The following is a 13,872-nucleotide window of genomic DNA, read 5'->3' on the forward strand; positions in this document are numbered from 1 at the left end:
CTGCTTAGTAGAATTCTTTGAGAAGGTATCAAGTTCATAGGGCATGATTTTCCCTTCAGAAAGCCACACTAAGTCTGCTTGATCAAATTATGTATTTCCAAAGTGTGACACAGTACTATACTTATCGACAAGAGGGTACCAATTGGTATCATCTGGCCATCTGCAATTGGGATCGGCTTCCTCCCTGGGTTACACAGTGACTAGTTCTGGAATGTGTAGAAGTGGAAATAAATAAAACCATTAAACTAGTCTGTGAAACTCTCTTCAACTGAAAAGTACGCCAACACCACTGCCTTGGTTCACCAAAGAAAACTGGTCAATTGACAAAGGTATTGGCTGGCAGAATGGAACTGTGGCTTCATGAGGAACATAGCAAATTTGAAAAGAAAATTAAGGATTACTGAATACAACCCACAAGCAAAAAGCCAAGAGACAAAGTCTATCTGCAATACTACAATTGACACAATCATTTTTAAGATCAATTAATGGATATTAATTCCAAATTCTAACCTTTGGAAGTGCTATCCCTCTTCATATTCCTAAGCACAGTAAAGGAAAAATAAAGAAAACAACTATATTCATGTTCTTGGCTGCACACATTATCAGGTTGAAAGTATTGTACTTACTTAGACATTCTTAAACCTTCGCCCAACAACAGAGTCGTCACAGTATGAAGAAATACCATCTCAGCAAGCAACAGTCACAGCACTGTACCTCCACGATACGTTGCTAGGAACTGTCAGGATACCATATTACAGACAGTCAACCTTACAGCTCTGAAATATATAAAAAAAAGACACATTTCAGTACTAAGTCCAACAACAAGCGAACCCCTCCATCCAAATCAACATACGAAAAATACTCAGTATTTTATTTAGTGAATAAGTCTAGCAACAGGAGATATTTTAAGAGAACGAAACCTTCTGTAGTGAAACAGAATATTAATATTTAGACAATGCTATTTCTGTAAGCATCACTAACTGTTATCATCTGCATTCTATTTGTTACTTCCCTTTCTATCCCAAGAGGTATATGCACAGCTGTGGAGGATTGCCTTTTTATCATTTTAATATGCAGATACCCTAAGATTATCTACCAACATAGCTGTCAAGATTCATTTGGTTGAATTTTGATATAAAACTCTTATATGAAAATGGAACTGCAAAAAACTGTAAAACAAAATGAAAAAAATTATATAATTTTTGATGATATGCTTGCCTGAGGTTTTAATTGTAAAAGTGGTCAGCATTACAAACAGCAGGTTTCACCAAAAGGCAATGATATGAAGTGACATAACACAACTGTGACTACAAGGTGGAATTCCAGAACAAGGTTTTCGATTTTACTTTGTGGCATTATTTATAATGTCATAATATCATTTGAGTTAGAGAACAGAAAACCTAAACAGGATATGCAAATTAATGCATGGGTTAACATCATTTATTTGTTCACTCTGCTGTACGATGTACGTTGCATCTGTCATGCCTCGCCTTCCTTGAATGCACGTTAAATGTACAGTTAACCCTTGCAATAATGTGCAAAGGTGAATCTGGGGGGGGGGGGGCGGCGCGGCGCACAGAAAGTAAGCCATGCACCACAGTGAGGGCCCATTAGCATGGCATTTCCTTTCATCCCAGGAAACAGCATGGTGGAAACAGTAGGAAAAGACTTCTAAACATTCTTTTCCTACTGTCCTGATGTGAAGACAGTGGCCAGAGGAAGCTTTTCAAGACACAATAAGGGAGAAGGGACACAGCAAGTTAACCTTTGAGTCGGAGGCGGAGTGGGGTGGCGAGGAGGTGGGGGGAGCTGTGAGCTAGAGGACAGTAGCACAGGAATGAGAAGCAATTTTAAGCTGCGCGTGGCTAGGCAGAGACAGAAAATCACCCAACATACTTTTTATTTTAAAAGGTGGTTAAAAGGTAAAATAGTTACTAAAAACAGCACTTAAAATATTTCTCCTCCACCCAAGAGACTGCAGAAGCTCAGGATGGACAGTTGTTCAAATCATGCATTCAGACTTAGGCCTCTGCCATTGATCAATGACAGAGAGAGATGAATGGAAGTTCCAATTGGCTGATTTGATCAACATGCACAAAGGAGGCACATTGAGAAAGTGTGAGGGGGCCTTAACAGAATTAACATGAATCACAGACACGTCATTTGTTGCAGCATTTTTTTTCTTCTTGAAGCGTTTCACCCACAATTATGAGCATGTTACAAAAAAAAAGAATTAGATCAAAGGTGCTTAAAACAGAGATAAAACAACTCCACAAATTGGTGCAGGGATCATTAAATAGAAAGTATCAGGGCATGAATGTAATAGGTATTCTGGAGTTTAGAAAAAAAAACCTTGCATTTTGACAGCTGTACTTGCTTTAAAACCTAACACTAACTCTCTGGAATAATTGGTTTCAAAAACTGCACTTCATATTCATCAATGCTCTCAAATTATACTAGTGCAGTTTTCAAGTGCTAATGGAATTTAACTTTTCTCAAAAAGAAAAGCAAAACCTAAGAGGAGTGCATTTAATATTTCAAAACCCATGATATGGGAGAATGGCATTCCATCTCTCCACTCAGCATATTCCAGTTCAATTATAACTTTACACTGGCACAGGTCTAGCACTTAGCAATAAGCTGACCCATCTCATAGCACTCTATTGCCGGAGGAAACAGGAATATGAATTGGTCATACCAAATGTCAATGCCAGTGAAATCGACACATAGACACATCTTGATCCAAACTAAAAATTCCAACAGTGCATTTTTTATTCTTGGAATATATCTATTCCTTCTTCATTTTACAGCAAACAATTAACTGTATCCTTATGCTCTGTACACAAGGCTTGCCATGTTGTTGTAAATGAGATTCCTCAATATCTTTTAAAACAAATTTAAATCAAAATTAGAACTTTTTGGCTAGCAAATTAAGCATTTTTATAAAATTTTCATTGTCTCTATTTCTCTGAAAGGCACTGGCTCTTCCTGAACAAGCCAAGTACAGCTTTAGGCAGAGTGTGTGCTGTTTGTGGAGGAAGGCTAAACTGGTACCAATTCTGGCTGCATTTTTCTCCTTTCGAACTCAAGGTCAGAGAGTTTCATTACCACACACTGTATAGCTCATCTAATACAGGAAAATACTCAGATACTGAATCATACAGACCATCAAGTTTCATGTTTGATCCCTGACCACATGGTGCATTACTCACTTAAACCCCATACTGAAACCACTACCTCTTTCTCAGGCTACTACAGTTACAAGGCCTTCCTCTAGGATCTTATTTGGTATGCTCTGAGAGTTACAAGCATCATCAACAAGACAGGGACCAAGCTGTCTTGTTGGTCAAGATCAAGCACACACCCAGGATGAACAATTACATGGAGGTAAATTTTCTTTGATTCAAGAACCTTGACAAAAATGTAAGTATCCATCATCGGAACTTATCACAGAACCCTCCTGGTCTACATGGTTTTTAGGTATGGCGTTATATATGGCAAGATCAGACAAAATGCTAGTGGGTGCCAGTCTTGAAAAGAACAAACTTCCATTTGTGAAGTACTTTTCAGGACTTTATGGCATCCTAAAGTACTTTCTACCCCAGAAAATCTTTGAAGTGTGGTTACTGTAAGGAAGTGCATCAAATTCACTCGAGAACTCAAATGGGAGATAAATTGCCAATTAATCTGTTTTAGTATTGCTGATCGAGGGATAGATTTTTAGGGTCAAGGTGAAAAACTCTTAGTCACCTTTTTAGTAGCGCAGCAGGATCGCTTACAACCTAATGAGGACAGACGAGACTTTGACAATTATGTCTAATCGAAAAGGCTGTATTTTTGATAGTGCAGTGCTCTTGCTGTACTACATTGAAGTGTCAACCCAGATTATATGCTCAAACTCTGGAGTGAGATTTGACTCCAAGGGAAATGTGCTACAGCTGAGCAAGGTTGTTACATCGTACATGGACTGCTGATACTTTAAGAGGGGTTGGTACTGGCAACCTTGTACAGCTGCTTTAAATATTATTTTAGATTCCGAAAGGCTAGCATCAATGAGACAATCCCTAGTGTTTATTAAACTCAGCTGCCTTATGCTTACAGCTCTAAAAACCAATGAAAACTGAGTTACAACAGCTCCAGAGGAACACTGGAGCCACGTTTCTGTAGACACTAAAGTTGGATCTTGGATTCCAGACTCCAACAGCAGCAACATGAAAACAGCATGCACAAATCCAAAGAATTACATAGCTCCAAAATAGTAAGCAATACACTCCAGAGCTGGGGAAATTTCTGACAATGTTCAGTAGGCCAAAGGTTTGGATGAAAGCGTTTCCATTTAAAGTAAACTTAATGTTGAAGAACAAAAATGTTGCCCACTTTCAGCCAATAACCTAAATGCTTCCATTTAAGAACAAGAAACCTTTCCACAACTAATACCACTCCCTAACTAGCTGCTGTCATGTCAGTGAAATCAGAAATCTCAAGGGAAGAAATTGAGCTAAACCACCACGACATCTTACACTTACTTACACAGTATCTGTAACACATCTCAAACCTTTTCAAAAGGAACCAGGGCAAAGGAAAGATAAATAGAAAGACAGGAAGAAAGACTTGATTGAATTAGGCAAGCGTTAAGAGAAGGCATAAAGGAAGAAAGGAAGAAAAGCAGAGACATTTAAAGGAGAGAATTCCAGTTTGGGCAGCATGAGAAGCAGCGTCTAATTTTGGTGAATTATAGAACAGCAGCAAGGACGAACTTAAATACAAGGATAGGAATTTCAGATCTGCAACACTGAATTATCAGGGACACATTGCGATTATGAGCAGTTAGTTCAGATAGGGATGATAAGTGAAGACAGGATACAGATGGAAGAATTTTGGATGAGCTGCAGTTTACAGGAGGAGAAAGCTGGGAGGCTGGCTAAGCACACATTCTAAAGTGTCACAAGTATTTACAGAAACAGGCAGAAGCATGCCAGTGCTTATGCTCCTTACAAGATTCCTCTCACCTTGACATAGAATCATTTGTGTTTAACAAAGGGAAGGTGAGGTTTCAGGATAATCAGGAGTGAAGATCACAAAGATTTAAGTAGCAGGTGAACTGAGGTAGAAGAATCAGCTGACTTATGGGAGGTGGAAATAATTCTTATTTTTGTGATGAAGATGATATCAATTGGAAGCTCAAACTGAAGTGAAATAGGAAGCTGAGTCTATGATTAGAACACCCCATTATATAAATGGTGGGGTCAATAGGGTGGCCACTGAGTGTAGTTTTCTTTTAAAATAAAATTTGAAAAACTTTTTTTTGAATTGGCAAATGTGTCTATGTGGTACAAAACTGTACCTAACGAAGACGGCCTCAAGACAATCTCTATTAATCCATTGCAGCGAGACTGAAAACTGAGATCAGCCTCAGTCAGCTCTGGTAGACAACAAAAAGGGGTCAAGAAAATTATTTTTGCCATTCTTAATTGTTATATAGACCCTCCTATTGAAAAATATTGATAGGTGGATTATATACAGGATTGGGCTCAGCTGTGAAATTTTCCATGGCTGGAATCCATTATGAAAAATCACCAGTTTGACAAAGTATCATGATGTTGCTAGTACCTCCACAACTGCATCTATAGTAGATGCCCTTATTTTCAAGAGGTCAGGATGATGGTGGGAGGCAAGAGACCAGGAGGGTAGTGGAAAGGGGATGGGGTCAGAGGTCAGTCTGAGGTGGTGGCAGGAGGGGGCAATTCTAGCTTACCCAGGTTTGTATTGGTACGAAGCTAGAAACATCCTAAATTTCAGGCAGAATAGACATGTTTTAAGCATCCTCCCTTTCCATCCTGGGTTCATCTGCTGAGTGTAAAAAAATTCAACTGGTGTGAAACCAGCATTAGTATCCCAGCAGCCTAGCGATTACTATGGTAACAGGAATACTGTATTTGCAATAACAAAAGCTCTTTTCTCTCTCATGCTCGAGGGTCATATGTGCATTCTAAGCACCACTCAGGAGGTACCATGCTGCGTTTGTAGTTTAAACAGGATAAGTTCAGATCTCATTGTAATCAGCACCTGCAGCAGAGAACCAACCTTCTACCACAATAAATAGTAGAATCTACTGGACACCAATTCCAGCACCAAAATGGTGCACCAATTGCAATTCAGGTTTCGTGGTTCTTAAGAAAAAAAATCCTCATCATTATTCAGCCAAACGAATGCTTTTAGACAGGGAAACATTGAGTAGTCCGTCACCAAAGAAAAACCCAATTCAGGTTCCAGGGGATGATTAGACTCAGAAAGCTGTGCTAATGTGCTAGGTGAAGGTAAGATACAATTACAAAGGCTCCTCCATTCAGATACTACCCTTCGACCTCTCCTGAGGCTCCGTGTGCTCATGCCGGGTAGCATGCTACTCAGCCATAAAGACCTGCATTTCATCCCGATTTTATGGTAAGTCAACCCAAACCATGCTGATCCCAACTGTTTCGGAGTGCTAAAATTGGCCTCAACATACCTGAACCTGGGAAGGCAAAGAAAATTAACCAAAATCAGAAGTGCAGAAGGGGACACTTTGGCCCATCAAGTCTGCACGACCCTCTGCACAGCATCCCATCCAGACACATACCTCCATCCTGTTTTTGTAACTCTGCATATACAATTGCTAACCCACACAGATTCCACATCCCTTGACACCATGGAGCGATTTAGCCTGGCCAATTCACTTAACCTGCACATACAGTCATAGAATCATAGAGGTGTACAGCACGAAAACAGACCCTTCAGTCCAACTCATCCATGCTGACCAGATATCCTAAATTAATCTAATCGCATTTGCCAGCACTTGGCCCATATCCCTCTAAACCCTTCCTATTCATATACCCATTCAGATGCTTTTTAAATGCTGCAATTCTTGATTCTTTGGGTGCTTGCAGTCTCAAATGCATCAGGGACAAGGGGTGTATGTTTGCTTGTCTGTGTGCATGACAGAGACAGAGAGAGTGAGGGAGGCATGTATCTAATAGAGTCCCACCGGAGCTGTCTGATTCAGTGCATGATATTCCAATATTATCTTCTTGACTTCCCGAGTGGTTTGGTAAATTAAAATTCAGCTACCATAATCCTCGAAATAAAGTAATTTTAGTACAGGAGCCCATGGCTTTTCAAAGAGGATTTAGGATCACCATGAGTTTGCACATTGATTAGACCAATGAAATCTCAACTACTATAATCCCCATTCTAGACAGATACATGAATGGGCAGGGTGCAGAGGGATACAGATCCTTAGAAAATAGGTGACAGATTTAGATAGAGGATATGGATCAGCGCAGGATTGGAGGGCCAAAGGGCCTGTTCCTGCGCAGTAATGTTCTTAATTCGTTGTTCTAAAAAGAATTTTGTTAATTTGTTTTTACCACTGCATTACCTATTACTGTGCTTGAAACAAGTACCAAGTGCAGGTTTAGCTGAGCAAAAATCAAAATTTGGAAATTACTGAAGTGCAGCAAATTGGAAAAGGAGTGCATCATTTGCCTCTGCCAATTCAGGGCTCTTTACAATCAACACAATACCTGACATTCATCTGATCAACTGCGTCAATAGTTTGCATCCAGTGTAAAAATCAACACCACAACTTTGCTCCAATAGGCCAACCAGTTGAGTAGAGCAAACTTTGTTTGAACCGACAACTTATCAATCGGCACTCTTGACAAACCAGCAAAACTCATGTACCTCAAATAATGCGATCCACTGCAACGTCAGAGTCTTTGCTATAAATAAAGTATAACAGTGATGTATATATGTCCTGCATTACGTTTTTATTACTTACTTACTGTGTTTGCCATGCATTATTCAGCACTTCAAACCTGCTCCACTAATAGGACCTTGGCTGATCCATTCTCTATATGACAACTACACATGCCCACACATTCCTCATTCTCTTCCATACCCAAAAAGCCCTAATTTGTCATGAGATATTGAACAATATACATCCACAACCTTTGGAGTTGGGATTGTCAAAGATCACAATGCCAACAATGAATGGATATCTCCGTAACTTAGTCCTAAATGCATTTCCTAAGCCAGAGTTTGTGACCCTCAGCTGTAGTCTCGCCAACCAGGGGAAAGAAACATCTTCCTTACATGTAAGTTATCAGGTCCCTTAAGATTTTATATGCAATAAGATTACCTCTTATTTCTGGTGAAGAACAGGTCCAGTCTACTTGATCTCTCTGTACATCACAATACTCTCTGCAACCCCTCCCCCGAATATTAGTACAGTGAATCTCTGTTGCAATCCAAAAGGCTAATATACCCTTCCTGAGGTAAGGAGGCCAAAGCTGTTCACAGTGCTCCAGGTTATGGTCTCATCAAAGTCTTGTGCAAATGACTCAAGCCTTTTTCATTATTAAGTTCTAATTCTTTTGGAGTAATGGCTGACATGGCATTTGCTTAGTTAGTTGTTTTTGTACCAGCACAATTAACTCTGATGTGTACAAGGACATCCAGGTTCCTTTGAAAGCTACCATTTCTCATTCTCCCTCATACCCCTATGCAAAGTCAGTGCCAGCTGTGTGAAAAAAAACACAAGAACATTTACAAACACACCATGTTCCAGAGAAGCCGAAATGGATATGAATTCAGGGTGCAATCTAGCTGTAGTAGATCAGGGAGCACTCAGTGCTCAGCCTCACCTATGAGCAACTGCCGATTGAGTGATATACTGGAGAATTTGGGCCAACTGTGCAACTACTCCCAATCATAAACTACATATCATAGGAGAGAAAAGGGAAGCGTACAAAATTGGACAAGAAATGCATGTATTTTTAAACATTCAACTACATCAATGGAAAACCAGATTTTTCTGTTTAAGCTGATACAATTCTCAGCGCAGGGTGACACACTGGGCTTTCTTAATATTGCATGTGAACAAAATGAACCTCACTGTTATTAATAACCAGACATCCACAAAGCTATTGGAAAATTGGCAAAATGTAATTAGTGAGTTAATCCTGTTCTTACTTCCTCCTCTCAATCTGCTGCATGCTAAAATGGTCACAAAATAACGCGACATGTTCAGATTGAAAGGTGATTCAGCCACAGCACTGAACTGCCCAAAACTAGTCCGAATAGATCCTGAATTAGACCCAGAGTGCATTTTACTCATGCTTTATTACAAATCTTCAAGAAACAATCCCAGGGATGATTCAGTGGGAGAAATTCCTCAGTCCACAGTACTCACTGGAATAACATTAAAATCAAATGGCAAGCTCATGCTTGTGCAGTTGTTTGAAATTCCAAATTAACACTTTGACTCTGCCTCAAGATGTAAAACAAGTCAGTAGGCAGGACACTATAGGTTAAGCCTGTTAGAAAGGAATAGAGTGGCATGGGATACTGAGTATTTATCTCCTGCATCCATGAGGGGAGTTGGGGATAGAGGAGGAGGAGTAGGAGGAGAAAGACATCTCTAGAGACAGGAAAAATCTCTCTCAGGGGATAGTTTAAGCTATTTTTTTCAATAGCCTGTTAACATTACAGCCAAAGAGAGATGGGAAACTTTAGCTCCAGAAACTCATTTTAATTCCAATTAAATTGAATATCGTTTTTAAAAACAGTAGAATTTAAGAATTTGTCTAAAACTGTCATATCTTTAAAAATTTATTTTTAGAGAATCAGCCAATTTAAACAAAGGATAAATTATGGCAAGCAGCAAGATTTGAAAAGACTCCTGTGAATTAAAGTGTCAGGTCTTTTTTTTTAAAGCAGCAATTGCATTAGGAAAACCATGCAAAAAAAAAACTTCAAACACAAACAGAAATACGGAAGTTCACTCTGAGATTATTCAGAATTTGGTATGAAAGCTACATTCTGGCTCTATTTTGTAAAATTCAGCACCACTGCCTCTCAATGGAAAACACACATCAACGTCATCCATTCACAAATAACACCACCACATTTTGCCAAAGAAGTATGCTTTGTCTACAGAATTACAAGTTCCACATACAAACATTTCCCTACAATGCAGTCAGTGATCACGTATTAACAAGTCTTACTACTGTATATGCATCATCAAGCAAAATTGTGCAATCTGATAACTGATCTGCGAATGGTAGCAATCTGTGGAATCTGGCACTGACCCATTTGACTGCCATGCTTGCCTGAACAGAATTAATTCCCTAGCTTTGAGGCTGTGCCCTCACTGGGGACATTTTACCTTGCCACAGCCAGATTATGACAAGACTCTGCTTTTTCTAAACAGCCAAGTGGAGGAAAGACAGGAAGAGATCTAGCAGAACTAGTCTCTCAGAAGCACAGTTCCTGTTCATTGAACACAGCAGCTATGAGGAAATCTGTAGATCAGAAACTTAGTCTCCCAATGGAGGCTCTCTCTTTTCAGAAATAATCATCTGATGCCCTGTACAGAGTGAAGTGACCTGAACCAAGACAGCAACTATAATTAACATATACGGCCACTGGACTCATGGAAGAGGAGAACATCAGCCAGGCCCTCTGACCCCAACCTTTAAATGACTGAATCTTGTAGGTATATCAGGCATTTTGAAAATGATTTTAGGATGAATAGTGATGTCTACTACAGTTGAGCAGCCTTCTGAAACTCATCAAGACCTTGCTTTCCTAAATGAACCAGACAGGTGGGGATGGAGGTGGGGGTGAGACGAGAGAGAAGCATCAACATTCTATTTGAAAGGCCAATTTAGGCAATTTTGAGAAAATGGCTGAGCTTCTGGGAAATTCCGAAGGAAATCTTAAAACATGCCAGAAAGCAAACCTTCAGCTTAGGACCCATATCCCAAAACTCCTTATTTCTCTTACAGTTGCAAATTCTCCCTGTCTGACTTGAAAAAACTGTAGGAACAAATGCAGGTACACTCTTGAGAAACAAGCTAATATTCTTCAGCAGTGTAAAGAAACACATGTCCTGGGGTGTCATTTCAAATGAGAGTTGCAACACAAGATTCAAACATAAACCAGATGAGAAGCAACAACTAATTTTAACTGTGAATGTGGAAATAAAGCCAGCACATGGGTGAAGCAGATAGTCCAATACTGCATGGGGAATAAAACGATTCAGCGCAGTCTGGGAAAAGGGAAAAGAATTCAGTTAAAAGATCATGAAGGTGATTCTTATTTAACAGAAACTATGAGCCACATTTAAGGTTCTCAGGCAGCCTGTAATTTCTGGCTAAACATTATTCATATCTCCTTCCCTGGAATTTGCTATCTAAATAAGTCTTAATGTGTTTGACAAAACCTATATCAATGTATTTTGCCCAGAACGGGTTATGTGTAGTTCACAGAATATTCCTTTGGCACAAAGATGGCAAAATACAAGGCAAAACTAGAAACATGACATTTTATCAGAGCAATTTTCAAATATATCAAAATTTCAAAACATATAAATACATCAGTATAGGCAAGCTTCAAAGCAAACATTTACAGGTGCAGCTCACCCAATCTAATAAAGATGCAGTTCCTGTGTAAAACCACTTATGACATTAGACATGCAATGCAGTTAGAGGGAAGATGTGAATACTGATCAACGGCAAAGCTTGCATGGAAGATGGATTATCTACTAAATCTCCACACTAATCAGAATTACGAGACAGCATTTTATCAGGGTAGACTGACCTAGTGTAGAAGTGATGTATCCTAAGAAATGTAAATATAGCTGAATTTTAAAAAGATTGAAAGATATCTTTTATGACATAAACTGATCAGGTGGAGATCATCTGCAAGAGTATTTATACTGCAGTTGTATGTTTTAAGATAATACATTAATAGTAGAGTCCACTGAATCAAAAAAGGCTGATTTCATATAATAACAGTTAACACTGATGCATAACAAAGCTGACATTGTCAATCTACCAGCACTGTATACAGACAAAATGACAAAGCCAGAGAGACACTCTGCAGCTTGCTCCTTCACAGTAATCAACTGCACATTTAAAGAAAATTAGGGTCAACAGAAGGACATGAATTTCCAAAAGTTCATGCAACTAAAAATACAGTAACAAGAAGAGACCATCTCTCATAGTGTGGCAGGGGAATACAAACATATTCACAACGTGTTTTCTTTCAGGAACATGACACCAGACTATACATTGCATGGGGTAGCTGGCTCCAATTTGAAGGGCCAAGCATCGAAACACTGAATAGAATAGAATAGAATAGAATAGAATAGAATAGAATAGAATAGAATAGAATAGAATAGGAGTCCCTTCAGCCCAACAAGTCCACACCAACCCTCTGAAGAGTAACCCATCCAAACCCATTCCCCTACCCTATTGTCCTATATTTACCCCTGACTTAATGCACCTAACCTACAATCCCTGAACACTAATGGCAACTTAACATGACCAATTGACCAAACCTGCATATATTTGGACTGTGGGAGGAAACAGGAGCACCCGGAGGAAACCCACTTTCTTTTAACAATAATGCTTGTAAAATAAAGAATTGCATTCATGTAGCGCCTTTCAAAAGGCCCCAAAAAGTGTTTTACAATCAAGCATTATGATAAATAGGAATGAAGTACCAGTACTGCAACAACTGGACAATAAGTCAGTTTAAATATCAATACCAAAGACCAACACCACAGCTTTTTACACCATATTGTCAAGGCAGCTAAATGATGAACAATTAGAAGCAGGAACCTTGTAGATGTGCATTCAATGATACCTGCCAGAGATGTATATATAAAATTGTGTATATCATGAGTGAAACGTCACAATCAGTCAATGCTCACAACTGCAGTATGGATGGTAAGGTACTACAGGGCACCTGGCACTCTATGAACCATTCAACAAGCCCTCAGGAGAACAGATGGAATAAAAGCAATTTGATGTTTATGAACCAGGGGAAAAGAGAAAGATAGAGAATCAGAGAAGTACAAATAAACTACAACACAGCAACAGGCCATTCAGCCAAATTGGTCTGTGAGAGTCAATTGCTAGATCATGTCTAGCCAATGTTAGGAAAATAAAACTGTACAAATATTAACAGTACAGCTACAAATAAATATCAAGAGTAATGGGAAGATATAGATAACTGGATATATTAATCCAGACAGCTGGATTACAGAGATAAGCGGTGCCTAGAAACTTTGTAAAATTGGTCTTTACAAAACATTTCTGTCATGGTTTAAACAAATAAATAGTCACATGATGTGGTACTTTGGTCACACAGAGACCATAGTTTGTGCTAATTTAGCTGATTTCATCCGATATAGTTCTGGAGTATTTAAATTTTGGAATTACTGCTCTCAGAGAAAAGGGGTCAATATTAGCCAGCAAAGTCTTTCCTAAAGTATACTCACGTAGAAACCAGTTGCAGGAAAGAAGAATCTGCCAACAATCGTGAATCAAACATGAAACATATCAGAGTGCAATTCACTCTCAAGATGAAATGTAAAGACAAAAAGATTCAAATTCATTCTGTTTTCATCTTAACAAGCTGAATGCCAAAACTCATCAAACTTGGTAATATAAAGTTTATGTGAACTCTACATTACAATTTATATTGTCTTGTCAAACATCAGAAATTTGTAAACAGTTTTCCAATGCCCAAACATATATAAACATGCCCTAAATCAATGTCAGTTTTGAATGTATCATAGTACGGTAAGACACTAGCATAACTTTTCCGAGTGTAGGATTCGGCAAAGGACAAAACAAGGGAGAAAAACGGACAGAGGGGAGAGAATATCCCAAATGTTTCAAACATTACTTCAATAGAGAGAGAGAGAGGGAGAGGGAGAGGGAGGGGAGAGGGAGAGGGAGAGGGAGAGGGAGAGGGAAAATAATTGTGACAATTGTCTCTCTCTCGCTCTCTCCCCACCCCCAGGTGCTGACAAATAAG

General features: G+C 39.0%; 1 protein-coding gene across 3 annotated transcripts in view; it reads right to left on the reverse strand.

Moving 5' to 3' along the window:
- LOC122563109 (ubiquitin carboxyl-terminal hydrolase 49-like) overlaps positions 1-13,872 on the reverse strand; it is a 65,732-nt gene that overhangs the window by 39,910 nt on the left and 11,950 nt on the right. For all 3 annotated transcript variants that reach the window (XM_043716549.1, XM_043716546.1, XM_043716547.1), the window contains exon 2: positions 627-776. The gene's annotated coding sequence lies outside the window, so the exon portion shown is untranslated. The remainder of the gene's footprint in view (positions 1-626; positions 777-13,872) is intronic.

This window comes from Chiloscyllium plagiosum, chromosome 26 (assembly GCF_004010195.1).
Source record: "Chiloscyllium plagiosum isolate BGI_BamShark_2017 chromosome 26, ASM401019v2, whole genome shotgun sequence".
NCBI lineage: Eukaryota > Metazoa > Chordata > Chondrichthyes > Orectolobiformes > Hemiscylliidae > Chiloscyllium > Chiloscyllium plagiosum.